Here is a 27679-nt window from a genome sequence, read left to right as displayed (position 1 = left end):
TTTTCGATAAAAAGTAGGGAATTGGAACTTTGTTCTACATATTCTATATCTGGGCTTCAGTTTTGGCCCGGTTTGGAAAACTTTGGTCAATATTTACGCAAACTTTCATCCCGATACAATTTGCATTCTGGAAAGTCAAAGAATAAGATGAAATTTCAAAATGTGTTATATGGGAAGTAGGTGTGGTTTTAATCCGAGTTTTGAGATACAACTTTGCTTCCGTCGTTTTCCAATAGATGTCTCTATGGTCCAGCACTGGTCGATTAAATCGATTTAATCGTTTTATATCGATGTTGGTCATTTGTGTCAACATTAACCCAACAAAATATTTGTAGAGGTCTGTTTGCATCCCAAACTAATTCTCAACTGAAAATGTCACTTTTTGAGCCGAATTCTCGACATTTGCGGTAAATTTTGCTTTTCTTTTTTAATTCCAAGAAAAGTGCGGCTGAGGACCTGTCCACGCTTCACAGAGGCTGACACATACATAGATAATACTATTACTCTACTACTACCTTCTATGTATATGATTTCTATTAGGTATTAAAAAATATAGAATTTTTGTAAAGCAACTTCTGTTAATTTACAAAAAAAATAGATCATAAAGCATTTCGTGTGTTAATTAAGCATTGCGTTTTGAGGGAATAAGGGAAAACACGTTCGGACCGTTTTTATACAATAAAGCCTTAAATTTATAAAAAAAACGGCGGGAGCAAATTTGTAGACCTAATATTTAGATCACAAAACAAGATTATGGATTGCTTCTTGGATATCTGAGTTGTTTACGCTAGACGCCCTTAGAATATTGTCTCTATTGCCCTTAGGTAATATCAAAGAGCTCTGAAAGTTGTGCTATACAAGAGTGGAAGTAGAAATCAACGACAAAAACCGATCTATCTGCCAACAAGATCGTGTTACCGTTTTTTTTACAACATTGATATTGCAGTTTGGCGAAATCGAACAATCGGTGTCGGAAGTGTAATATATATCCATAATTTACATTAAAGCAGATAAATCATAACCCGTCCGAAAATTGTAAAAAAGTTTTCATATTATTTTACATCATTGAAAATATGCAATTATTTCAAATAAAAAATCAAAGGAACTATGGTATGCAATAGTAATTTTAAAAGCTTTTCTTTCGATCTCTCATTACCTGTTAATATTTAACAAAACCCTAACCACCAATAAATACGTGCGTACGTGTTAGTTTCTAAAGTTATTTCGATTGTTCATGTTGCCTAATCGCATAAAAATGTGAACTCCTATAAATAAGCGCCAGCAAGTGCAATTATCCATAAATGGATAAAAGATTACAACTTCATAAAGTAGACAAGATTAAATTGAATTGTTGATTTATAAGCGCAACAATAGCAAACGTATTAATCGATCACCGAATAAGGTAAAACAAATGTTCGAGTAATTATATAACAACGTGCATTCAATGAAATGTTGTGCCCCGCACACATCCATAGATCACTATGCGCTTAAAGTGGCGAGAAAAATATTAGTACTGTTTAATATAGCGTCAAATACTTAGTTGCTTAATAACCAAGTCTTTCATTCAATTTGTGATTTTTAAACAAATACAAATACTAGTATTCGGAGTATTTGGAGAATGGAGTCATGTATAGAAGTTCACGCAAGTGAGGAAAGTTCTCTGAGTGCCATTCACTTCGTACTGGCCAGAAACGACTATTTTACATATGGCTCAAGCCTCAAAAACATCAGAATAACGATACTGCCCAAAACTACCCGTCTGAAGAAATGGAGGTCGATGAGCTAACTATCTTGCAGGAGCCTATTTTGGAATGAAATATTCAAGGATTGTATTTATTCTCTTCCTTCTCGGGTATTTTCTTTAGGTCAGGTCTACTTCTAATAGGCTGTGAGACGGTGGTTTTCTCGTCTGGTTGGCGGAGCTAGAGGGGAGGACAAGATCAAGACCAGCACTATGTTCCAAGAGGACGGTAGAAACACCGCCAACTCATAAAATTACAAGTTTAAACATCTCCGCCTAGAGAGTTATTAACAGCATTGACGAAGATGCAAGTTTAAGGCTGAACATTGGCATTGACGATCAGTCTTTCAGTAAAATCCGCCAATAGGTATATCGAATATCGAATTTTAGGTTCAGTGCGTTTATAGTGAGACTCTGAAATAAAAAGGCGGATGAGGACAAAGATCGGATAGGTACGTAAAATGCTGTTGAAGTGATCACTTAATGGTAAGTCGTCTTGCTCAATGAGCGTTGCTACCATGGTAGCTGTGGAGCAGCCCGAAGATCCGCTGCCATCAATTCAAGTCTTCTTGGACGGACTATCCACGACTGATGGGACCTACGATGATGCAGGACCACTGTAACGAGTCCCCACATAACTCTAACCACCTATTTGCAAGCCTGGCTAACCCTACAGATCTGGCACCCCTCCACCTATGGTCCGACCAAGTCGAAACAGCACGTTGAATAACCTCGATGAGAACTGAACTTTACCACCTTAACGGGGGCTAGATAACCGTTATAACAACAACAAAAAGCCGGTTCTGTAACAGATACCCACATAGCTGTAGTCCAGATGAACCTACATAGAGCAATGCCAACCAGGCTGTTGTTTTAAAGAGGATCATTATGGGTAACCCAGTGAAGATGGTTCCAAAAGTGCTCACTGACGACCAGAAATTGCGGCTAGTGGAAGTGTGCCCCAGCTTTTGAATCACGTAATCACAGGTCTTTGAGTATGAAGATGAGAGGCAAGTAATTCGAGGCGACAGTGGGGATCCAAGCAGCATGCACGTCGGCTCTCAAGGCTATTTCGGAGAGTGCCTTCCGCTGTTAGCGCTGCATCGACGCAGAAGGAGTCTATTTTGAAAGTTGTTAAAGATTTGTAACGATTGGTTTAATAATTTTTTTAAATCGACTCAGTCCTTTTATTTATAGTTGAAAGTATTTTTGAAGATTATAAATTATTTTCAATCCTTAAACATTTCAGTATTTTTTCGAGTTGCATATTTCAAACTTTTTAATCGACAGTGTTCGAGATCAAGATGTATGAACCTACGCGCGCACTCTACAAATCCGCAGACGTCAAGCGCTCAGATGCACAAATCAAAATAGACACACCTGCATACACACACAAACAAATATCATATAACAAATCAACATTGTCAACGGCTCTATTGCAAAGCGCCAGCGCCAGCGTCAGCGTCCATAAGTAGTATTTATTTATGAGCGTCAATCGTTGAGGAGCGCGCTCCACGTCGCGTCTCCCCAACGCGTAAATAATTGTAATCGGAATTTATTACTCACGCGCAAATTAGAGCGCGCAGTAGTTTTTGGTGTTGCACAAATGTATATGTATGTAAATGTGTTTATTTTTATGAAACTATCGACTCGCTTTCGCGGCCAGCGCAGCTTCACCCACATTTAGTGCCTAAGCGGTTCGCGCGATTTATATTACTTAGTTGCTACAACAAATTGCTTAGCTTTTAGCTTTTCCTTTGATTTCCATTGTTAAAAAAGGTAGACACCTAGTTGGTGGCCAGCTGTCGGCTTGTCCCACCCACTAACTGCTCTATCGTGAAGATGCTGCCAGCGGCAATGCATTGTCGATCAACGCGCTGCGCTAACTCACCGCCAATGCGCGGCGTGCGCGACCACGATAATTTATGCACTTGCGGCGCGAATTTGCTCCAGTTAAGAGCGCTACAAAACGAAATCACAAAAACGAGCGCAAATTGGTGGCGCTGTTTGATTTTGAGTGTGAGTTGATTGTGCGAAGGCACATAATTTGGGCGCGATCGCTCGTCAGCGCTCACCAACAAAAGTACTCACACTCAGCAACTCATGCCTGCGCGCTCAATTGATAAAAGCGCTGAGAGCGTAAGTCTATCTGTAAACTCACTCAAATTTTACGATCTGTGATAACAACGCGCCGCGATCGCTTGTGTTATGCTCGGCATGTCGTCTATTTTTCTCAATTTTTTTTTTTGAAAAATTGAGCGCTTTTTCGCCGGTTACTCAACTCATATGCCTATTTTGATTGAGTGCGTTGAGCGCACACGGTGTTTACTGAGTTTTGTTTGTCGCTTTCTTGATTGGATTTTTAAGCAACGAAACGGTACGTTTTCGGTTTTAGTTCAAATTGGCAGACAAAACCCAAAGCAACGTTCCGATTTGGAAGCGCTCGAAGTTATAGTCAACCGAACATAGACAACTAGGCAGAAAGTGTGGCAAAATATTTGCCGTGTGATTTATTAGAGTAAAAATAAAAATCATAGCAACAACAACATAATTAGCGAAGTGCCGGAGAGAGTGTTTCTCATTGCGTTGTAACGAAAGTGTTGTTTCTGTGAAATATCGCAAATTTGCAATAAAGTGCAAGGTGTGCAAAACCAAGCCAAATAGTCGAAGTTAGCCCAGATTCGTCATTAACAGTAATCTATGAAATTTTCCGTCAGCGTAGACCGTGTTCGAGTAGTTTCAAAGTGTTGTGCAGTTTTTCATAAATAACTGTTGTTTTTCGTGCAACATTGTGCGTAATATTGACACTTTTGGCATTCAAAACAAAAAGTCCAAAACAGTGCGAGCAGTCTATAAGAGAAGGTGAGTAAGCCGTTTAAGTGTGTTTGTGCGTGTGTTTTCGTTTAAACGCGTTGAAAAGTTGATTTACTTATAATATTCAGTTTTTTTTTATGGTTTCGATGCGTCACTTTCAATGTTGGTTTAATGAGGCCTTAATTTGAAATATTTGATTTTTTCTTTTTTTGAATATTTTATTTTTTATCTTTTACTTTTTCTTTAATTTAAATTTTTCTTATTTTTTAAATTAATTTTTTTTACTTTCCTTTGGTTTTGTTACGTCTTTTTCAACGTTGCAATAATTTTGAATATTTTTTCCATTTTTTTATTTATCTTATTTTGTTTTCAGTAAATCTTTTCTTATTTTTTAATTCTTCTTATGTTTTAATTGATTTTAGTATAATTTTACTTATTTTTTTAATTAAATTTTTTTGAATTTTTCTTTTCTGTAAATTTTTTTTTTTTACTTTTTTTTTTGGTTACGATGCCTCACTTTTAACATTATTTTAATGAGGAAATAATTTTGAATATTATTTAGTTTTAATTTTTTTTATTTTAAATTATTTTGTTTTGTAATTTTTCTTATTTAAAAAAAATTTTTTTTAATTTTTTAGTTTTTTTTTAATTTTTTTTTGTAAAAGTTTTTCTTTATTTATTACTTAATTTAATGCGCGTCGCTTTTATTTCGGCCACCAAATAATTTTGTTGAACAATTTTGTTCCGGCATCGCCTCAGCCACCAGCCATACTAGTAGCAGCTCTACGCTATTTTTAGGCAACTTTTGCTTGCTTTTTGCTGGCAGTGTCCCTCTGTGGCCCAAACGGCGCGAGTTATGTGCGGTCACTTTTATTTTTTCGGTTTTTTCGAATTTATTTATTTACATTTTTTTTCTTAAATTTTAATTTTCTCTTTAAAGCCAACCACCGCCGTTTGCATTGCGGCCTACATAGTACATATTTACGTTTTTTTCTACATTTTATTATAAATTTTAATATTTTATTTTGATCGCTGTTTGCATACTTTTTATTTATGCTCGAGTTTTGTGCCGTGTTTGGCTAGTATTCACCGCAGGGAGTTCATATAAAATGGTTTATAGGCCTGTGTGCTTGTGTGTGTGCGCCTACATTTTAAAAGACAATTTGTCTTCGCATTTTATACAACTTTTTCATGTGCTCATATTATTTGTTTTTCCTCCTTTTCTGTGGTTTGCATTGTATTTCTTCAGTTGGTGTTGGCCTGCGGTTGCGTCACTGATTTTATTGTCCGCAATTTGTAAACAAAAGTCTTTTTGTTGTCTCCTTCGGTTTTCTCTTTCAAATTGTGGGCGGTTCAGCATTATGCTTTCATCGTGTCTGCAGATTTGTTTCAGCATTTGACTAATTCTTTTGTGTATTTGCTTATAGCTTTGGTGATTTGTGTGATTTTTTAGGGCCTAACACCAGTTGCTCTCTGCGCGTCGTTTTTTCGAGCTTTGCTGGTTGACTTTGGCGCTTGTTCTTGCTAGTAATAGATTATTACATTTAAAGTTTGTTTCACAAATATATCTATTTGAATTATTGAGCATTGACTCATATAAATATATGCACACGTATATACTCGTACAAGTAAATACAAACGTATGTACATGCCTGGCATTTTAATTCGAATTTCACTCCTTTTATTTACAACACATTTTCATTCACGGCAAACAACAAGTGTCGCGCTTGACTACGAGCTCATATACTACACACAAACATATATAAATAAGTACTCAAACAAATATACATATGTAAGCAAGTATAATACATATACCAGTACAATAAATATCTAAGCATGTGTGTACATATAAGCACTCTACATGTTGCTCATACGCTCCGGTCTGCCCGTTGGCTGATTTGTTGTTGCTGTACGTTGTATTTACACATAATAACCTTGAATGTGTCAATATTTGCATAGCAAATAGCTATTTGTTAGACGAGCTTGTATCAATTAAAAAATACCAAGTTGCAAGTGCAGGCATGCCAGGAAGGCTGGGGTGTGCAGGAGTGGCCGCGTATAGGCTCATGCACTTACCGCACAATTTACTGCATTTATAAAAATAAAAAATAAAAACAAAACAGTAATAAAAATAATGAAAAAATATTTGCATCAGTAAAAAATAATAATATTATTAAAATTATGGAAAAAATGCATTATAACAGGGTTTTATTTCTTTAGAGAAAAGTACAGCAATGAAGAAATTTCTGTAAGTAAACGAACCGTTTCTGCTGACGACGCTGCACGAGTTAAAGGTTTTTTGAGACTCTCCACATTTCTGTAGTGTGTTCAACAGGCCATAATCTTTATCTCTCGCTAGAAACTATATTCCAATGGATTCAAATCCGGATTTCCATACGGCCAATCATTTGCAGCTATGAAAACCGGAAACGACTGCTGGGTGGTTTTTACCTTGTTCTTGCTGGATGATACATTGCTTCCCATCGAAGAGGGTATTGCTTAATTGCTTTACCACGCTTTTTAAAATATGCTCCTAGTACAATTTTTCCCCAGTTTCCCTAGTGAAAAGGTGTGACGCTACTACAGGAGACTACCCACCAAACCATTTGCTGCAGCTGAATGGTGTCCACGTTTTGAAATAACATTGTTATACTTATTGAAAACTTCTGCAACAGAGAAAATATTTTCAACTGCAAAAAGGAGACTTTCATCGCCATTGACTGCATGCCACTGAATAAGCCACTTGTATTTGTTGGGCTTAATTGGCTTTAAAAACGTTGACCTGTTGATCGACGCGTCGGTAGTATGACTTCATCGCGAATGAATCTTGTAATTGGTCTGGTTGATATACATATACGCTACTACAGTAGACTACCCACCAAACCATTTGCCGCAGCTGAATAGTCAGAAGATGGCCAGTTGACCGACGGCAGGAAGTCATAAGGAGTTCATCTCGAATGAATCTTGAAATTAGTCTGGTCGATATATACATTTTCATACAAATTATTTTCTGTATTCGTTAACAGTTTTCATGGCTGAGTTCGTTAATATGTATAGCATATTGTTGCCTTACAAACTGAACAATCGAAATCAGGAGCTCGGGTAGAAAACGAGATACTCGTATCTTCACCAAATTTAGAATGGATTATTACTTAAGACAGTGGTGCAATTTTCTAAGAAATACAAGACAGAAAGTATAGATTGAATCACTAGAGCATATATCTGACAAACCAAGATCAAAATCAAGTTCTTGTAAGGAATACTTTGTATTTGTGAAAGGTATTTTAGGTGCGACCGAAGGTATCGTATTTTCTGATTTTTGTCTGTTTTTAATTGTGGATGTTACACTTTTTAGGATAGAAATAAATATGTCAAACACAATACTATGCTATGAGGTACGGTTATGCATATTGTGAAGTTCTCAACGCTTCTTATATTTAATTCTAATGCTCACGAAATTAAAAAATAAAAATAAATAAATTACAAAATATTCAGAAGTTTGACTGATAAAAGCACCAAATCCAGTGTCAAAGTTATAAGGTTATAAGAGTGATAGCAGAACATATAAAAACTTACAAAATTAAGAGTTTTGTATATTATATTTTTTTTTGAATCATACATAGGTATATATGCATGCTTATTGCATATTTTCAGAACTAAAAAGCCATGCTTTAAGTTTTGCGATTGGACAGCCTGGACTGAACAAACCCATTAAATTTGATTTATTTTCTTTATTTTTGATATCAATAAACACATACTGATATCTTCCATACTTTTCATGAAAAGTAAAGTTTTGAATTTAGAAAAAAATTATTTTTTATAACTTAACATAACTTAATATAATCGACACCCAAAACTTTAAACACGTCTCTCTCGAAATGCTGTTTTCAGAGTTGGTAAGGAAACATTCCCCGAAACGACTGTACTGTTTGACTTGATGTTTTCACACAATCTTCTTGGATTCATTTTTCAAGTAATGATCGAAGGCATAATGTTTTCGGATTAATTTCGATTTTTTAAGCAACTCAGAAATGTACAATTTTCCAAAAAAAAAATTTATTTTCATGCCAATGTAATTTTTTTCACAATTTTCTTTTGGGAAACCAATGAAAACTTTTTCATAAAACAAAAAAATTCTTTGGAAGCCAGCATTTTGTCAGAAATTCTAATTTCGATTAGCCTTTCGATCATTACCTGAATTCATTTACAGTAATAATAACATTGTTTTTTTTTTATTGTTTTTGAATTAGTGGCAATTTTAAGCTGAAAAATCTTCCTCGCCGCCAGACATCTCTTTTCAGAGCTCCTCCAGAAGAGTGTTTACGATAGAATCTTAAAATTTTAGAATTTTAGAATTACTCACTGATTATTAAAGTACATTAAATGCTTTAAATGCGTATTATTTTTATTATTTTCTTGAATAAAATGCCACTTCAAGAAAAAAAACGAAAATTACATTTTTTCTGACTTGCCATTGTATATAACCTTTAAAAAAATTCAAATCAAAGCATAATTTTCAAGCTTTGTATGAGATGTTTTTGGTCACAAATCGCAATATTTTTTTTAATAACTGAGTCATGTGTTTGTGCTTCGATCTTCAAACACCAACTCGTTCTCATTATCACAGAAGGTTAAATGTGTAAATTTAAATTTTAAATTTTTTTTGCTCCTAAATACGCTATGACACACGCTGATAAAGCTTGTAACTCAGTTGAGAATTGCACAGAAAAAGTGAGAAGTAAGCTTAAAATAATAAATTTAATCATAAATATATAAACTTGAAAAAAAAATTGATATAAATACTATTCACATTATTTAAAGCCATAAAAGTCAAATAACAATCAGTAATTAAGACTAACGTTCACTCATTGAAAAAAAAAGCTATTTCCTTTTTGTAATTGATGTCTTGACGAGAGTGTTTAGGCGTCATACCATAGAATGCAGATTGTTTGATGTTCTCTGGTCATACCTTCATAATAAACGCTCCGACAGCATTGAAAACATTAAAAATATTAGTAAATGAGTCACTTCTTGTGGGTAACATTTAAAATGTTTTGTTTACTTCTAGCATTTTAGCTGATTGATCCTCAACAGAAGTTATAGGTTTTTAATAAAGATTTTTTTCTGAAACCGCAGGTGGAATGGCGAATTACTACGAGTATTGGGGCTATTTTTATATGTCAGCAAGAAACTATTTTTTTGTTCTTAATTTCTGAGTTATATAGTATGTATATATCACCCAAATCACCACTTTTGCAATTTCATAAAATTTTATACCATATTTATTTGTGTAAATTTAAACAGTAATACAAAATTGATTTCCAACTAAAGTGAGTTTCTTAAGGCTTAAAACCAAAACTCATTGTTGAAGAGTACACTTAGTGAGATAAGTGAGAAATTGAAGTGTGTGCAACAAATTAAATCAGTTTATCAACAAATACTGTGTTTGTTTGTTTTACAGAAGGATTACGCTCTACTTGAGAAGCTTGGTATAATTGTATTTTTACCTAGAAAACACATTAAATCCGATTGCACTGTAGCTATAATAACCTTGAACTTCTTATAGCATAAAAGGATATAAAAAAATCGTGTTTTATTTTAATCGATCGATTTGTATCGAGCTGTGTGCTTTAGTAGACTGATATCAACATTTCATTTGTAGTTTATAGCACTACTTTGAAGAATGTTCTATGGCAAATTTCGTGAATATATCTTCACAAATAAAACAAAGTTGTCCGTACAAAAACATCATTTCGACTCGTCAGTTTGTATGACAGCTATATGATATAAGGACTCGCTCTGAACAATTTCTAGAAAGATTATATCAGGTACTTGGACAATAATCCATGGTAAATTTAGTGATGATATCTCGTCAAGTGAAAAAGCTGTCCACACAAGGACTTAAATTTGATTATTCAGTTTGAATGGCAGCTGTGTATATGTTATGGTGGTCTCAGGTCGGTGCCTACGCCAAAAGCACGTGGGCAAAACTTCTGATTGATATCTCAAAAACTCATCTACTAGTTTGCGTATATACAGATGAACAGACGGACAGACAAGGCTATAACGACACAGCTCGCCAAGCTGATCACCTAAATAGTATATACCATACATTTTATAGGGTCTCCGACGTTTCCTTTGAGATGTTATAAACTTCATAGCACACTTAATAATATATATGTATGTATGTACGCTGTTCAGAGTAAAAAAGATCAGCAGACCATGCAATCACATCATTTGGTATTTGGTTGCAATTAAAGAATAGATTTCCGAAGTTTTCCACATTTGTCAATGCTCTCTCTATCGAAACATAACAATCATTATTCATTACTTAATAAAAATTTTTGGACCAGTGAGTTTAATTCAAAAATTGTAGCAAAATTGGTGCATGTATCAAGAGAAATTTGACTTTGCCGGAAATCTCGCAACAGAATCACTTTTACTATCTTACTTATGAAGCGTTAAACTATAGCAGACCATACTAGATTAACAGCACGTGTGTAGCTAAGAGTTTTAGCGTAATCTGTTTTCATATAGTACATATGTATGTATGTTAGACAATTGGAATTTCATTACCATTCTTGACTCTCTCGTATGTACATATGTATATTCTCGGGAATTTTAGATTCTTTATCTCTATTATCTTTGCCAGCGCGAATTTTTCCACTTTTTATTCCGTATTTATTGTCTAAGATAGCGGACAAAAAACATTTATATACCTGTATATGTACATATGTATATATGCACATATTGTATAAATAGTGTCTTCTTCATTCTGTCTTATATACCTAAGTAATTTTGCATGTCTGTAGTAATATAGTTATAGTCTCTCTAATAGCCACCGCAGTTGAGTAAACAAACAGCACACAATTTACATTGGACATGTGTCTGATTATGTAAATATTAATGCAAGTGAGCAATAGTTTTTCTTTGGTGTGTTAGAACAGTTGTAGAGCTTCCGTACGAGTTAATTTCTAAGAAAAAGTTAAAGTGTTTATATGTGTGTATGTCATTTTACTAGTAATGATATCATAATTAAATGTATCCCATACATATCAATTTCATTTGTTTGCAAGTATGAAAGTACTTATGTATGTATGTATATTTATAAGAAATTTCGAGGTAAAAATATTATTCTTTAGTTGAGTAGAGTTGTTTATTGGGGGTACAAACGGAGACGGTTCCACCAGAAAGCTTTACGGGTATATACTACTGATGGTGTGTTATATAATAGGTTGTCAAAAAAGTCTTGCGGCATTTTCGCTAGTTGGCGCTGAAAGCGCGTAGCTCTAGTTTTATTCGTCGCATCGAGTCATGCTATACCTTTTTGGAAAGCTCATTTCACGCGCTAACATGTGTTTGATTGATTGTCGTTTCTTTTAAGTCGTTCGCAAACATGGAGCAAAATAAAGAGAAAATACGGCATATTTTACAGTACTACTACGATAAAGGCAAAAATGCATCTCAAGCCGCCAATAAAATTTGTGCAGTTTATGGACCCGATACAGTTTCCATTTCCACCGCACAACGATGGTTTCAACATTTTCGTTCTGGTGTAGAGGTGGTCGAAGATGCGCCACGCTCCGGAAGGCCTGTCGTCGAAAATTGCGATAAAATCGCTGAATTGGTCAAAAGAGACCGGCATTGTAGCAGCCGTAGCATTGGTCAAGAGCTGGACGTGAGTAATCAAAAATTCATTTCAATTTCAATAAAAAAAAAAAATTATATTAAAATACCGCAAGACTTTTTTGACAACCCATTATATGTATGTACTTACATTTATTTCCATTCGAATTTATTATTACTTCAAAATGCATTTTTTTTGCTGTTGAGTTTTTTGATAATCTAATATAATATATGTATGTAATATGCGCGTTTACCTATATTTCGCTATGGGCATTAGGGTGGGTCAAAATAATCGGTAGTACTCTGAAAAATTGGTTGGTAGACACCTGTAATATGCGCCCTCCAAGTATGAGCTCTTAGTTGTAAAGGGAAGATTCTCCATCTTACGATTTTCTAATTTGTTCTTTCAGCGGAAGCTGAAAATTTTTTCTTCTACATACGAGTACATACATACATATGTACATATGTACTTGTATGTGTAATATAATATAGTGAATCGTAAGCAATAACTCAATTTCAATTTTTTTGATGATACATACTTTGTTTGGCATTGTAGGTAACGACATAAGTAATGTAAATTGCTTTTCCATAAATCAAAAGAACTCCAATCCTATTTAATACATTAAGTATTTAATAAATCATGAATCTTAAAGCTATGTAAGAATAGTGAACAATATTGCTTTCTCTTTTCTATTTGTTTTTTTTTCTTTTTCTATTTCAATACGTTATATAGTAGTCTTCTTGCTGCTACTAGCATCCAAAAAGAATGTAAACATAAATTATTTAAAATTAAGTCACCTTAATTACAACAATAAACACATGAAGATATTTCCTTTGCATTGCCAGATTTCTGCTGTTACAAAATTACAAAAACATTAAAGCATTTCGAAAGTATTTCGGCAAAGATTTATTGCTGCCACTCACTTAAGCAATAAATCATTTGGATTTATAAATGAAATGCATAGAACAACAACCACTGGAAGGCTGTGACAACTACAAAATTATTTACTATTGAATATTTCCATTAATTAACACATTTAAAACATGCAAAATATGTTGTCACTTGTTGGTGTTGTTTGGAAATTTTCAACATTTACATAAAAAATATGTACATTGTGACACAAAAGCACACGGAAATTGTAATTGAAAATTGTCAGGCAAGCGCGCTCGACATCTCTCGAGAGTCCGTTCGAACAGTGGCGTAGCTACAACTTCCGGCGCCAAGGGCCAAGGATGTTCTGCCGCCCCCCTTTAGCTACCTACCTACAAGTTTCATGAGGTGGTTCGAACAAAAGTGAATTTTTACAAAATATTTTCGATATTAAGTAAGTATTGAAAATTTAGGAACTAGAAACCACGCATATTCTGAAGTTCAAAAATTCTCACAATACGGTTTTTTGAGGAAATTGATGGTAAATTTACAAGACATCTTATTAAAAGCCATAGAAAAAGCCCATTTTCGCCCTATATATTGTACACTTTTGACACAATTTGCAGAAATTTTTGCCCGAATTGGAGTTTTTAAATACAATTTTTGAAAATTTGGAGAAATAAAAGTATTTGTTACATTCAAAGCATAGGGTAACTGTGAGAGTGACACGTCGCTAGACGAAGCTAGAAAAGTGCATCTTTAAGTTCTATCACTGTTTTTAAGAAAGATATAAGCCAAAATATATAAAACAAATTCAAAGACTGAAGAGTATTCGAGTAAAAATTAATATTTTTCATTGTTATTCAGATTATTGCATTGTGAGTGTACAACTCTTTATCTTTTATAATAAATTTTGTAAAAAAATTTGTTGAAGTATTTTTTTGAATATTAAAAATTAGCGAAGATCATTTTGCCGCCCCCAAGACGATGCGCCCGTGGCGACGGCCCCCTTCGCCCCCCCCCCTAGCTACGCCACTGCGTTTGAATAATTTTGGTGGATATTTTGGGTATGAAAGCGTTCTTGCTCGACTCGTCCCGATTAAGCTGATTTTTTTTCAAAATGAATACCATAAACAGGTCTCTTTGGACATACTTGATCGTGCGAATTCTGATCCCATATTCATGTAAATTGTTGTATTTAAATAAAATTGTAAATATTTGACCAATGCGTTCGATTTTCGAATAACAAAACTTAACTGTCAATTCAAGCTTAAAAAATCGTTTTAGATTGCTTAGATCATTCAAAAGTTAAGAAAACAAGCAATATTTCAAATTTTTCGAAACATATCCACACCAAAGACATCTAGGAAATATTTAATTCTTCCACATCTCATTGTTTATAATATTAAATAATACATTTTTGAGTTTTTGGTTTCGTTATACGGTAGTTTCTTGTTTGACTTTTATACTTATGTAGTCATTTATTAGTAATTAGTTGTAGTAGTAATATCATCTAAGAAATGTATTTGTTAAAATTTTCCGTCCAAAACTGTCGACGATTATAAATATAATACTATTTCATCAATTGTCGAACGGATATTTCAGTTGATAAGCGACAGTTTTTATTGGCTTGAATAAGTGCCACTTCATTTAAAATAGTCACTTTTAAAGTACAACAATTTAAAGTTAAGCCCATTTGAAAAGTCTTCAATGACTTCATTGCAATGATTAATCAATAGGCGTTAATAACGGTATACACATAGATTTTACGATATCATTTCTTTATTGTTAATGATACTGAAGTATGCGAGTTGCTAGAAAACACTTTTCAGCACTTAACAAAGAACCCGATTTCCCGGACGACTATAACGAGGATTACATTCAATCTGACACATCAATGAAATCACTGAAGTCTTTCATAAAAATTTGTGAAAGAATACTTTGATCTCTTGGTGGATTAGCATCTTATTTCACGTTAAGACTGCAATGGGTATCAGGACATAGCGATATTTCTGGTCACTGTGAGGCATATGAGCTAGCCAGAGCAGGTACCATCTTACAATTGTCTTGTGAAAAAGAGTGAATTTTTGTGAATGCGGCTACGTGTAAATATGTATTTAATTGACAAAAATGTTGCAAATATAGTTGCGTCTCGGTGGAGCAACAAGCAGACAAACGTGGCATGAATGGAATACGAGTTGCTCATGCCATCTATTCAAATTCAAAGGGTATGATATAAGAACACTAGCAGGAGTGCTAACAGGTCACTGTCTAAACAGCAAACTGGGAACACCATATAATGATTATCTTAGAAAATGTCGGAAGGTAGAGAAAGAAGAGACTTGAAAACATCTTCTATGGGAATGTAAAGCTTTGTATATGAAAATAATCGTAACAATCGGTTGAGGGCTTTCAGATGATGCTTCGGAGGTTGCACACTTACAACTTTTTGTAGTGATGAACTTCATCAGAAGCATTGGGTTGTTTAGAGAAGACATAATAGAGTGAGGCGACTTTATTCACGGTAATTTCACAATGAGCCTCCTAAAAGCCTAGGTGTGTCGTCAGACAGCCACTCTACCTACCTACACCTTGATGAACATATAAATGTACAATTTAGGCATTATCAGAGAAATGGAGTAGAGCAGAGCGTTAGTAAAAAGTTCAATTTATTCATCTGTGTGCTTACTTTTTCGACAATAATTGAAAATAAAATAGACTTGGGGCACCAAATATGTATATTTTATCGAAGACAGTCACCTATTATACGATTTGAACTCGGATATAGCAAAAACTAATAATATTTTATGAGTACATAAAGTATAATTATTTCTACAATATTTTTTATTTATTCCGGCAACATCCACTTCGACCTAAGCAATAGAGCTCTGTTTATTATTTATAAACCGAGGTCATTCACTTCTCCTTTTCTTATCGAAAAAAACTCAAATCCGCCTTTTCTTTAAGTTTAATTAAAGGCAGCTTGCTTGTAGGGAATCTAACCATAATACGGTGAGGAGAAGAGAAAAAACTTATTAATTCTATACGCGCAACTTCTAATAAAAAGATCTAAAAAGTAATATGCACAGAAATTCCAAAACACTTATGACTCATCACCGCTAAATCCTGCACAGACCAAATTTCGCTCGCACTCGCCCCTGCCGCCGCGCTCAATGAATACTTCAACTTCAATTAAATTGCCAAGACTATCAAACTCCAGATGCTTTCACACTTGGGTATTCCCATTATTGTGCAATAACACGGTAGAATATCCGTGAACTCAGTGTAGAGCGAAGCGGTATGTCTGTCTGTCTATCTGTCTGTCTGTCTGTCTGTCTGTCTGTTTGGTGCTTGTGTGTAGTGGCCGCACAAAAGTACAATAGAAGAATTAAAGTGGAATTCAATAGAGGAGACGCTACAAATGCGTATGATTGCAGGTTAATGAATAAGCACTGAAATGCGAGCATATTGAATTACTTGTACACGGCGGTGAAGTGGGGAGGAGCGCGGGTATCGAAGCGGAAAATAAATGCAGATGTTTTACAAACACACATGTGTGCTTATGTGCATATAATGTAATATAAATCATGAATGTGCTATTGAGCGGGTATATACTTATGGATATATATACATATATGTAAGTATTGTAGTATGTATGTATGTGTGCCACTCTTTGATAAATTCTCACTTAAATATCGTACATATTTGCTTAATAATCATTATAGGAATAGAAGTATCAGTAATGAATACCAAATTCGAGCACATCAGTAGACATTCATAGCGTCTTCTAAAATTTCTTGAATGAGTAATACCCACACATACATACATACTTGTATATGGGTATGTTCCTCATATAATTATTATTTCTAAGCACGTTCTGATCGCTTTTGGACTTTTCTATTGCGTAAAAACAACTTGAAATGGGTTTTTTGTACTTTGGCCATAACCGTAGAATTTTGGCAAAACTGTATCACGGCGTTAAAAATAGTTAAGGTCAGTTTTGTTTATGTTCCAAAAATGCTAATTCCAGTGAAAAAGTATATGAAAATTGTAAAATCAAAAAAAAAAAACAAAGCAATTCAGTTTAATGTACATAAGTATGTACATACATATGTATGTATTGTGCCCGAAGGAGAGCTGACATTTCTGGTTGTTCATTGTCAGTCCAACTGTGATCAAGTCATTAAAAGCAAGTATGTAGGCCGTTTGCGGTTTTAGCTTTGTTTGTCTGTTTACTTTTTATTTTTAGCACCGTAAACTTTTGACATGAATTTCGTCACGACCGGCTGTTTGTGCCGTAGTTTTATACTTTTAAGTGATTGATTGGGATTCTAGGTTCGATTTTTTGCATATTTTGACTCTTCTGCTTCAAACTATTTTTTGTTTACATTTGTGCTAGCTAATAGCCTTGCCGCACATGCAAATTAATTTAGTACATTAAGAATATAATTGTGAAAACAGTTTTTGCCTTTCGCACAGCCAGCTACTCGATTAACATTCGGGTCGATTAGCGACCAGCTGTTAAGCTTGCTTGTTTTCTGCATTTTGAATTTTTTTTTGCTTATTAAAAGTCATCAGCTGATTGAACAACAATCGACAGAGTCAAACACAGACCAATTTACAGTTTTCAAAATAACCCGTAGAGTATCTTTTCAGTTTTAGCTCATTTCAATTCGATTAAGAATTAATGTAGTAAAATAACATTTTTATTTTGTTTGATGAATAAATCTAAAATTTCTATAGATGTCTAATATATGTACATATGCATGTATATATTGATTTGTGGCTAAAAACAATCCCCACTGATAAGAAGAAAACAGCCTCGGACCTCAGAGAGACCCACCTATTGATGAAAACCACTGCAAACGTGTTAAGGGCTACGATAAAAGGTCATGGACCAGGAATGTCCGGTCCCTTAATTAGGACGGTCCCGCTGCTCAGCTGGTTGATGTCCTCGTTAGCGTGAAAGCCGTCACCGCCGTCTAAAAAGAGCGATGAACGGGACAAGGACTGTTGTGAATATTTCCTTGTAACATTTACTACAGTGGCCATATAAAGGAGCACAAATTTGATGTGGGAGAGACTCCGTCGCCCAGTCCTGGCATTCACCCCGGTGGATTAACGTCTAACTACAATCCGCATCATCGAAGAAAAGGCCTATGTGACCAAAGATGTCGTCTTTGAGCATTAGGAGCCCACTTATGAGAACTGTCATAATGCCAAAATCGTGCTTGGCGACTTTAACGTCTGAGTAAGCAAAGAAAATATCTTTGCCACAACGATCGGTAAATTGAGCATCCATGATGAAATATCCCGAAATAGGTTGAGGCTCCGAGGTTCTAGCATTGACTCGAATCATAAGAATGAATGTCACGTACTAACTTCCATTTTCGTTTTCAAAAATTTTCAAATTTTGACCTCGACTCCAATAAATCTTAAATTCCTCACATTCCATCTCGCGGGTAAAATTCAATATTTCTAGCGTATTTAGTTACTGATTTTATGCGCTTCAAGTAGTAGAGTACCGTTATATGGGAAATGAGCGGGGTTATCTTAAATAAATCCGAAATATTAAAATAAATTTATACATCTGAGAAAATTTCTTCTATTTCAGAAATCCGTTCATATGGAAGAACCTATTGTATTTGTATTCGTATATACATTCATACATATATATGTATATTTAATATTGGAATAGTCTAACATTTCATTCAAAGTTATTTTTCAATTGCCAGAATGTACATACATACTATATATATATATACATAGGTAAATATGATGGTTTCGGCGGCAAAAACGTAAGCCACCCAAATTAAAAACTGACTAATCGCCTGTGAGACCAAACTACAAAACAAGCGACACATGTGTAATCACATACAAACACACATCTAGTGTATGCATCAAAGTTCTTGTAAGCACACATGTCCATATGTATGCACGTACGTTCTAAAAGTAAGTATATGTATATGTCCATATGTACTATACGCCTGTATGCCTTGAAAACGCAGACAGCCGTATAAATCATAATTGCCGTCGACATTCTTCGTATTTGTAGTTTTACTATACGCTCTCCAACATCTAAGCATCACAATATCATAAATGTTATTGATTTTCGCCTCTTTCCATTCATTTTTTCATGCTGCCGTTGAGTGTAGTGGTCGTAATGATGGTATAGCTTTTAATTAAATGACTAGGGCGGCAGCGCAGCTACTGACGGTAAACGGCGGCAGTGATTCAGTTTCCTTTTCCAATTAATTATTGGCTTTTCACAAACTACATATACAAACATACGCACATATAGAAAGATTTCTGCATATTTATACAGAGTAGAGGGTGCTAGAGGCGAGTCCACCGCTCCATTTCAATCAATAATTGGCGCGCTCCCCAATAATTCTCAACAATTTACAAGTATTAGTACGCCGCCTGCACCCCTCTGATCCGGTTGTCATCGTTTTAATGTTTTGAATTCTATTTTCGTGTGTGACAACGCTGACAGTTCGATGTTATTGATGTGTATTTACATTTTGTATTGCGTCGCATGCCCATATGCGTAAGCCAATGCCCACAACGAATCCAAATAAAATCAAAGTCTTTCAATTAAAGCAATGCCAATAACTCAGTATGTATTTATAGACAGCGGAATTTGTCTATTGTAAGCGCTTTTAATATGGATTCCCCGCGATGGTGGATTTCTATATACATGCATGTATGCATACACGCATACATATGTAGTCAACATTTTTCCTAAGTTATTAATAAAATGTTTGACTATGAAATGTCTTTTATTTATTTTTCGTGTTTGTATCTTTTTTATTAAATATTTATTGTTTGCACATCAATTTTTATTTTCTTTGTTATGCCTTTCGCATATTGCCGCCTTTTATGACCGCTAAGCCCATAATTAAAACCAAATGTTTTTAAAATTGGTTAATTTTATTTCAATTGAAGTTTACTATTTGGTTTTGAGTGCTTTTTAAATGTTGCGGCTATCTTTTGTACGCCCATTTGAGATTTGGAGATTTCGATTTCGATGCAAACATCTACGAGAGAATCTTTCGGGAAATAAGATTTAAATCTCATTTTGAGAGTTCCTCCTTTTTAAAGAAAAATCACAGAAACTTCAAATGTAATGGGGAATGTTTATTATCAATCGAAAGAACATTTTTGCGTTTAGCATTTGAAGATTATCTCTTTCTCTTTCTTTGGCGACGGCTACGTCTCAGATGCACTGTCCATTGAGTCCAATTTTCTATGACTTATTCGAGCATTTCGACTTTTAACTGGCGAAAGACAGTCGTGATGTTTTGCTCTAAGGCCTGTATCGAAGCGAGATTGTCGGCATAGACTTTAAACTTTACATATCCCCATAGGAAAAAGTCTAAGGCTGTGATCTCGCACGATCTTGGTGGCCAATCGATCGACCCAAAACATCTTATCACCGAAGTGTTCTCTCAATAAATGAAATGATTCCATCGGCCCTCAAACCACACCAAACCGTTGTTTTTTCTAAATGAAAAGGAGTTTTTTTAACTCTTCAGGTTGTTCTTTGTCCACAATGCTGCATTTTTGCTTATCCATTGATACAGAAATTAGCCTCATCGATGTACAAAATTTGGCTCGAAAACATCGGATCTTCTTGCAACATTTCAAGAACCCACAGTGCGAAACGATGTCGCTTGGGGAGATCGAGCGGCACAAGTCGTATTTTGCAAGCTTTCAATTTAAGATCTCGACGGAAAATGCGCCAAATCGTTGCACACGTTAGTCCGAGTTGCTGCGAACGGCGCCAAATCGACCCTACACGGTCTTCGTGTACATTCACCGCTACGGCTACTATATTTTCTTCACTGCGTGCTCGACATGGTCTATTCGGTCGAACATTATCCAATAATGAATGCTGGGTCTCAAGATAGGCGAATAGTACCCTCAGTTGGCCGATTATATTGACCATTAGTTGAGCGAAGCGCGCGAAATATATTCTTTACAGAACGTGAATTTTCGTAATAAAGTTGAACAATTTGTAAACATTCTTTAGGTGTAAGCCTTTCCACGATGAAATGCAATACTAAATATAAATAACATGACAGCTTGACGCGACTCATGAGTGATTTATCAAAAAAGGCTATTAAAAGGCTGGAAGAAGAAATAGCTGAAAGACCACTTATGACTTCTAAATAATCATTAGATAGTTTAAAATGTAAAAAGCAACAGGTTTTGCAAATTTTTGACTAGGACAAATGGAAGTTTAACGGTTAAAAAAAATCTACAAAGTTTAACGTCGTTTTTAAAATCAACATATTTAAAATCAAGGGGTTTCTGCCAGATTCCAAAATTAAAAAACAAGTCTCCGGTTTGAATAAGCTTGGCACTAACCAACACTTAAAAGGTCACACAGGATTGTTCTTGGCATCTCTCAAATACTATATATATATATGAAGCTACAACAGAAAAATATATGAGTTATTATATGAAGATTTCCATCGCTATTTTTATCATTAACTGTAAGTGTCGGACCGAATCCTAAAACTGGTTATAGCGTTCTCTCTTCTGACAGTTTCTTCAACTTGAATTTGATATAAGTATATAGTAATATGCTCGTCGACAAACTTGGCTAGCTACGCTCTCTTATCTCGTTTTTCTCTATGCAAAATTAGATAACTCAATAGCTGAGATTGGTTTAAGTGGAATAGGTTTTGCATTGCATTACATTGTGCGTATTTTAGTATAAGTGAAGCCTATAACTTGAGGGATTGCATCCACTTGCAAGTCCGAAAATACTTGTTGTTTTGAAGCTTTTTGTTTCGAAGAGCCATTATTTAAGAAATAAATAAAAATATACACAAACAAGATTTAACGAACTTTAATAATTGATGACTCATTTTTGGGAAGACTTCAGAAAAACGATATCTGACGGTGATAAAATTTTCCCTGTTTAAAATTATTGCAAATTCAAGAAACAAACAAATATAATAGGTTGTCAAAAAAGTTTTGCGGTATTTTCGCTAGTTGGCGCTGAAAGCGCGTAGTTCTAGTTTTATCGGGTCATGCTATACCTTTTTGGAAAGCTCATTTCACGCGCTAACATCTGGTTGATTGATTGTCGTTTCTTTTAAGTCGTTCGTGAGTTATAGCGTCGCAAACATGGAGCAAAATAAAGAGAAAATACGGCATATTTTACAGTATTACTACGATAAAGGCAATAATGCATCTCAAGCCGCCAATAAAATTTGTGCAGTTTATGGACCCGATACAGTTTCCATTTCCACCGCACAACGATGGTTTCAACGTTTTCGTTCTGGTGTAGAGGTGGTCGAAGATGCGCCACGCTCCGGAAGGCCTGTCGTCGAAAATCGCGATAAAATCGCTGAATTGGTCGAAAGAGACCGGCATAGTAGCAGCCGTAGCATCGGTGAAGAGCTGGGCAGGAGTCATCAAAAATTCATTTCAATTTCAAACAATAAAAAAAAATTCAATAAAAATACCGCAAGACTTTTTTGACAACCCATTATATTATTACAATAGGTACATATTTAATGATCGAAGGTCTAGTCAACAATTTCCAAAATTGTTAGCAAAAATAAAATTGTATAATATTGTAGGTAAAAATTTCAAGTCGACTGGTCTATCCGTTTCGGAGAAAAATTCCTATTCAAAAAAATTCGAAAATTCAGAAGTGAAGAAGAGAAGAGTATCTTATCTCTTTTCCGTTTCAGAAAAGTGGTACTTCTCTAGTCAAAATAATGAAGTATCGTATGAAATAGAAAGAGACGTAGTTTTTGTAAGCAGTCCTTCGTCAATCTTAGCTTTAGGCTGCCGAACCGCTTGCGTTTTCAGGCAGAAGCTGCTGCTATTAAGAAAGAAGGTCTGTCTTCACTAAAAATACCATTAAGCCACTTCATCAACAGACTCTTTTGGGTGCCTAGTCAGAGCGGAATCGCAGGCAACTGCAAAAAACAATGAAATTATAGTCAGATCTCTAAATTTTTACGCATTGAGCTGCTGGTTCCCACCAACTATCAATTTATCTATTTTTTGAATAGAAATAAGGTGATATTTCCAATTCTTAAGCTAAGCCTACAATTACCAAAAATATTTATTCTCTATTTTTACGCAATCCCTAAACATAAAGATTAAATTTCATTCAGATTTCATTTATCACTTTTTACATTTTCCTCTAAAGCATTTGGTTTATCACTTAAAGACCGCAAATATCAAATGAAGCCGCCATTTGTGCATGCCCACTGTTTGTTTGTTTTCCATTCACAAAAATCTTTCAATTATGGCATTTTTAAAAGTCACGCTCTAACTGGCAAACGCAACACTTTGTTAAAAATTGGTAATTAAAAAAAGTAACGATTTCCGCCTAACCTCCGCAGCCGCTGTCAAAACGCGTCATTTAAAATGCAAAATATTTTCAGTTTCGACAAATATGCCGGCAACGAAAACTTTTCGAGCCCTTAATTGCGGACTACAGAGCCAAAAACAAATTTAATACATTCCTATACAAACGCACAGACATACAAATACACCAAAAAAATTTTGGCATTTGTGTCTTCAAAGCATCAACAAACAGCAAACTTTGAGTGAGGATGCAAAAATTGCCATATTTGTCACGTCTGTGTGGCCTATTCGCGGACGCACACAGATCTGACATAAATAGTATATATATACATACATACATACATACAAATATTTCATATTGTTTGTGAATGGCACATTCAAGTGGCAGCATGAAATTATGACACCGAAAGAAGTGCAGCGCAGTGCGATTTATGAAAAGTGCAAACACAAACAAACACATACATACTTTTAAAACATACATATATACATACAAATATTCATAAATAATATGTTTGCATACAAAATTGCTGAGCAGTCGAGCTGTTGAAAGGATCATAAAACAGTTTCAATTAAAAATGCTAATTAAATTGCCTTACAAGCGAGCCACTCGGACAGTCGGCTAGTCGGCCAGTCGCACAGGCACGTTCGACGTCTCCAAAAATGACCTCCAACAATCATAATTGCCGGCATAAACTTTTATTGCCAATGAGACTCTGAAGGCGACAATACGAAGCAAACAGCTAGTAAAATCGAAAATATTCAAAATTTTTGTCAATAATTTAGCTTATGTCAATAAACACTGACACATACAAGCCGCTTTACAAAAACAATGAAATTTTTTATTTTGCGAAAATCGCAATGTAGCGCTTTGAAAAGCACTGTTCCCCAACTCTAGTGTTTTGTTATGAGCGAACGCGGCTTTCTGTTTCAGAATAATGCATACACATTTTTTGATTAATATTGCACATGAATATATTTAATAAAAGGCTTAATAATGAAATTCAATGTCATATGTACTTCTTACTGCCCACACAGTTTCAGCTTATCGAAAACGTGAAACACAGCCGGCACAAAAAAATCGGGCTTTTAGGCGATGCATTATGAACAAGCGAAATTGGAGTTATTTGTTTAATAACTTTTTTTGTTTTATACTTGTTCTTTGCTGACAGCCATCCCCAAATCCAACAGCATTGCTGTACACTTGAGTCATTTAAACCACTTGAGCAGGCAATAATTTGAATAATATTTTGCATTTTTAGCTCTCTGCAAGCACTTTCTGGATCAATCAAATACAAGTTCTGAGAAAAAATAAATAAAAATAATTTTCTTCAATTTGTTCATCAAATTTCATATTTTTATATATTTTTCATATTGCTAAAGCCGTTTTCGGAGCGCCAGTGCTCTGCTCTCTTAGCTTTTCGTCAAAAATTAACAACAAAGTTACTAAGTGGTATTAAATTCGAAAAAGTAAAGAAAGAGGAAGTGAAAGAGAGAATAAAATTAGAAAAGCAGCTTACTGTTCTAACTCTATTTCACACTGTTCCGCTTATATCAGTTGTTTGTTCGATTCGCCACAATACAAAACTAGCCAAAACTCAAAGAAAGCTTATATTGATATAATTTGTCTATGATATTCTGCTCAGAAAGTTTGTGTGGCCATACTTTTTTTATTAAGCGAAAACGAAAAAAAAGAAAATACTACGATTTGAATCCAATCAATTTCTTTCCACGAATAAGGAAAAAATATATAATTGAAAAGCTGGGGGAAATATTTGGGAAAAAGTTTTCAGAGTTGTCTACCAAACAATCTTTCTGAGCATAAAGTAAAAATATATCAATTTTTTTATGCACTCGTTGAGTTATAATTTGTCTCTAAGCGAATAATTTTTACTTCGATGATACTTATTGGTTTACGCCACCAAAAAATTTGTCAACTTTTGGATCCATTTTCAAGCTTCAGTTTCTCAAATAATGATATATGTATGCTTATCAGAAGAATTCTTTATTTTCAACAAAAACTAGCCGCTTTGATGAGTTTCGTACAGAACAAATATACCCAGGATATGGATCTTTTTACTATATACCTAGAGCTTGATTACCTATGTATGTTCATAAGTTCAAGAGCAACGATGAATATAAAATATATTGTCACACAATTATTGCAATTTATTGTACATATAGATCAAAATATTTTTTTTATAATGAACTAGCAGAAAGAAAAAAATGGAAAACCATGAAATCAATTTTTTATTTTCTTGAAAATTGCTATTTCGGTTTTATAATTCGTATAAGATTACAGAGTACTACAGACACCACTCTAAAAATGGTGCTAATATAACAAAACTTGAATTCAATATTTTTTAATCTGGAAGAGATCCCTTCATATTGGCTGACCTTTCATGATTTTGTGCTTCGATAAGCTAAATCGCAAACTACCATGTAGGCAAAACCTGCTATCTTTAATAAGTATGTATTAAAATAAAAGTTGTGAGTAAATAAAAGCACATGGAATAATTATTAAACTAATTTATTAATTAAATAGATATTTAACATGAATACAGAGACTATTTGGTTAATTAAATTGATGTTACTGAATCAATTGGCAGTTTGACTTTCCTAAAAGAGATATATATAAAATTACTCAATCTCTTTTTTAATCCACAATGACTTTTCATTTATTTCAATATCAGAATATTGGTTTATGTAACAGGTGATCCAAGTAGAAGTATTTTTTCTATAGATTTTTTTTGACATAACACGCGCGAGTCGTATGAAGGTGTCATGCAATTTTTATCCAGTATTGTTTGACATTTCATCATAGAAAGGCTTACGCCTGAACAACGCTTACCAACCGTTTAAGTTTATTTCGAAAATTCACGTTCTGTGAAGAATATGTTTCGCGCTTCGCTCAACTTATGGTTAACATAATTGGCATACTGAGCATACTATTCGCAACACCATCACTCATCTTGAGACCCAGCATTCATTATTGGATAGTATTCAACCGAACAGACCAGGTCTTCGAGATGTTAAAGAGAAATCGTACAAAATATAGCTTGTGCAAGAATTGAAGCCGCTCGACCTTCTCAAGCGACATCGCTTCGCTCTATATATTTTTTTTCAGCGATGAGACCCATTTCTGGCTCAATTGGTATGTAAACAAGCAAAATTGCCACATTTGGGACGACGAGCAACTTGAAGAGATTCAAGAGCTGCCATTTCATCCAGAAAAAACAAGAGTTTTGTGTGGTTTGTGGGCCGGTGAAATTATCGGTCCGTCGGTATCACTTGACTTAATGTATGGACGTATTTCTTTACAATTTTTAATAAGTCAGAGTACTAAAACCCTAAGAATTATTTTGAAGCAAACAAAATTTATTTTTCTTTTAGAGGCCACTGATTTTAATTTTTTTTTTTAAATAATTGGTCCTTGTACTGAATTCGAAAAGAGGAAAATAATAATTTCATATCTATTTTCAATTTGTTCATAATTCTTTTTAAAGATTCAAGACTTGTTGAGTTTGAGGTATATGCTATTGTTTTACGGTTGACATAAAATCGAATGGTTTTAACTTGTAGTTCTGTTAAAATTTTAGCTTTAGATGCTCGAAATACATATACTATGTCTCTATCGTAACTAAATTGATATTTAATTTCGAAGTCAAGGCGCTATGAATAATAATTCGGAAAAGGAGGCATGGCTATTATTTAAATCAAGTAAAGAAGGGCTAAGTTCGGGTGTCACCGAACATTTTATACTCTCGCACGATAAAGTGATAATCGAGATTTCATTATCCGTCATTTACATATTTTTCAAATACCGTATTTTTGTAAAGTTTTATTCCGCTATCATCATTGGTTCCTAATGTTTATAATCGTATTATACAGAGAAGGCATCAGATGGAATTCAAAATAGCTTTATATTGGAAGAAGGCGTGGTTGTCAACCGATTTCACCCATATTTCGTACATATTAAGAAAATATTATATAACGAATTTCATTGAAATCGGTCTAGTAGTTCCTGAGATATGGTTTTTGATCCATAAGTGGGCGACGTCACGCCCATTTTCAATTTTTAAAAAAAGCCTGAGTGCAGCTTCTTTCTGCCATTTTTTCTGTAAAATTTAGTGTTGCTGACGTTTTTTGTTAGTCGGTTAACGCACTTTTAGTGATTTTCAACATAACCTTTGTATGGGAGGTAGGCGTGGTTATTATCCGATTTCTTCCATTTTTGAACTGTATATGGAAATGCCTGAAGGAAACAACTCTATAGAGTTTGGCTGACA

General features: G+C 34.4%; 2 protein-coding genes across 5 annotated transcripts in view; one reads left to right on the top strand and one right to left on the bottom strand.

Annotated features, from left to right (window-relative positions):
• The window catches only part of LOC120766771 (synapsin), a 155222-nt gene that overhangs the window by 35515 nt on the left and 92028 nt on the right, over window positions 1-27679 (bottom strand). The window lies entirely within an intron of this gene.
• LOC120766772 (tissue inhibitor of metalloproteinase) overlaps window positions 4128-27679 on the top strand; it is a 62232-nt gene continuing 38680 nt past the window's right edge. For 3 of the 4 annotated variants that reach the window (XM_040092456.1, XM_040092452.1, XM_040092454.1), the window contains exon 1: window positions 4128-4603. The gene's annotated coding sequence lies outside the window, so the exon portion shown is untranslated. Of the gene's footprint in view, window positions 4604-24133; window positions 24137-27679 lie in introns of all 4 variants that reach the window. The other variant, XM_040092455.1, reaches the window with a different exon arrangement.

This window comes from Bactrocera tryoni, chromosome 1 (genome assembly GCF_016617805.1).
Source record: "Bactrocera tryoni isolate S06 chromosome 1, CSIRO_BtryS06_freeze2, whole genome shotgun sequence".
NCBI lineage: Eukaryota > Metazoa > Arthropoda > Insecta > Diptera > Tephritidae > Bactrocera > Bactrocera tryoni.
This window is presented reverse-complemented; position numbering and strand designations above follow the sequence as displayed.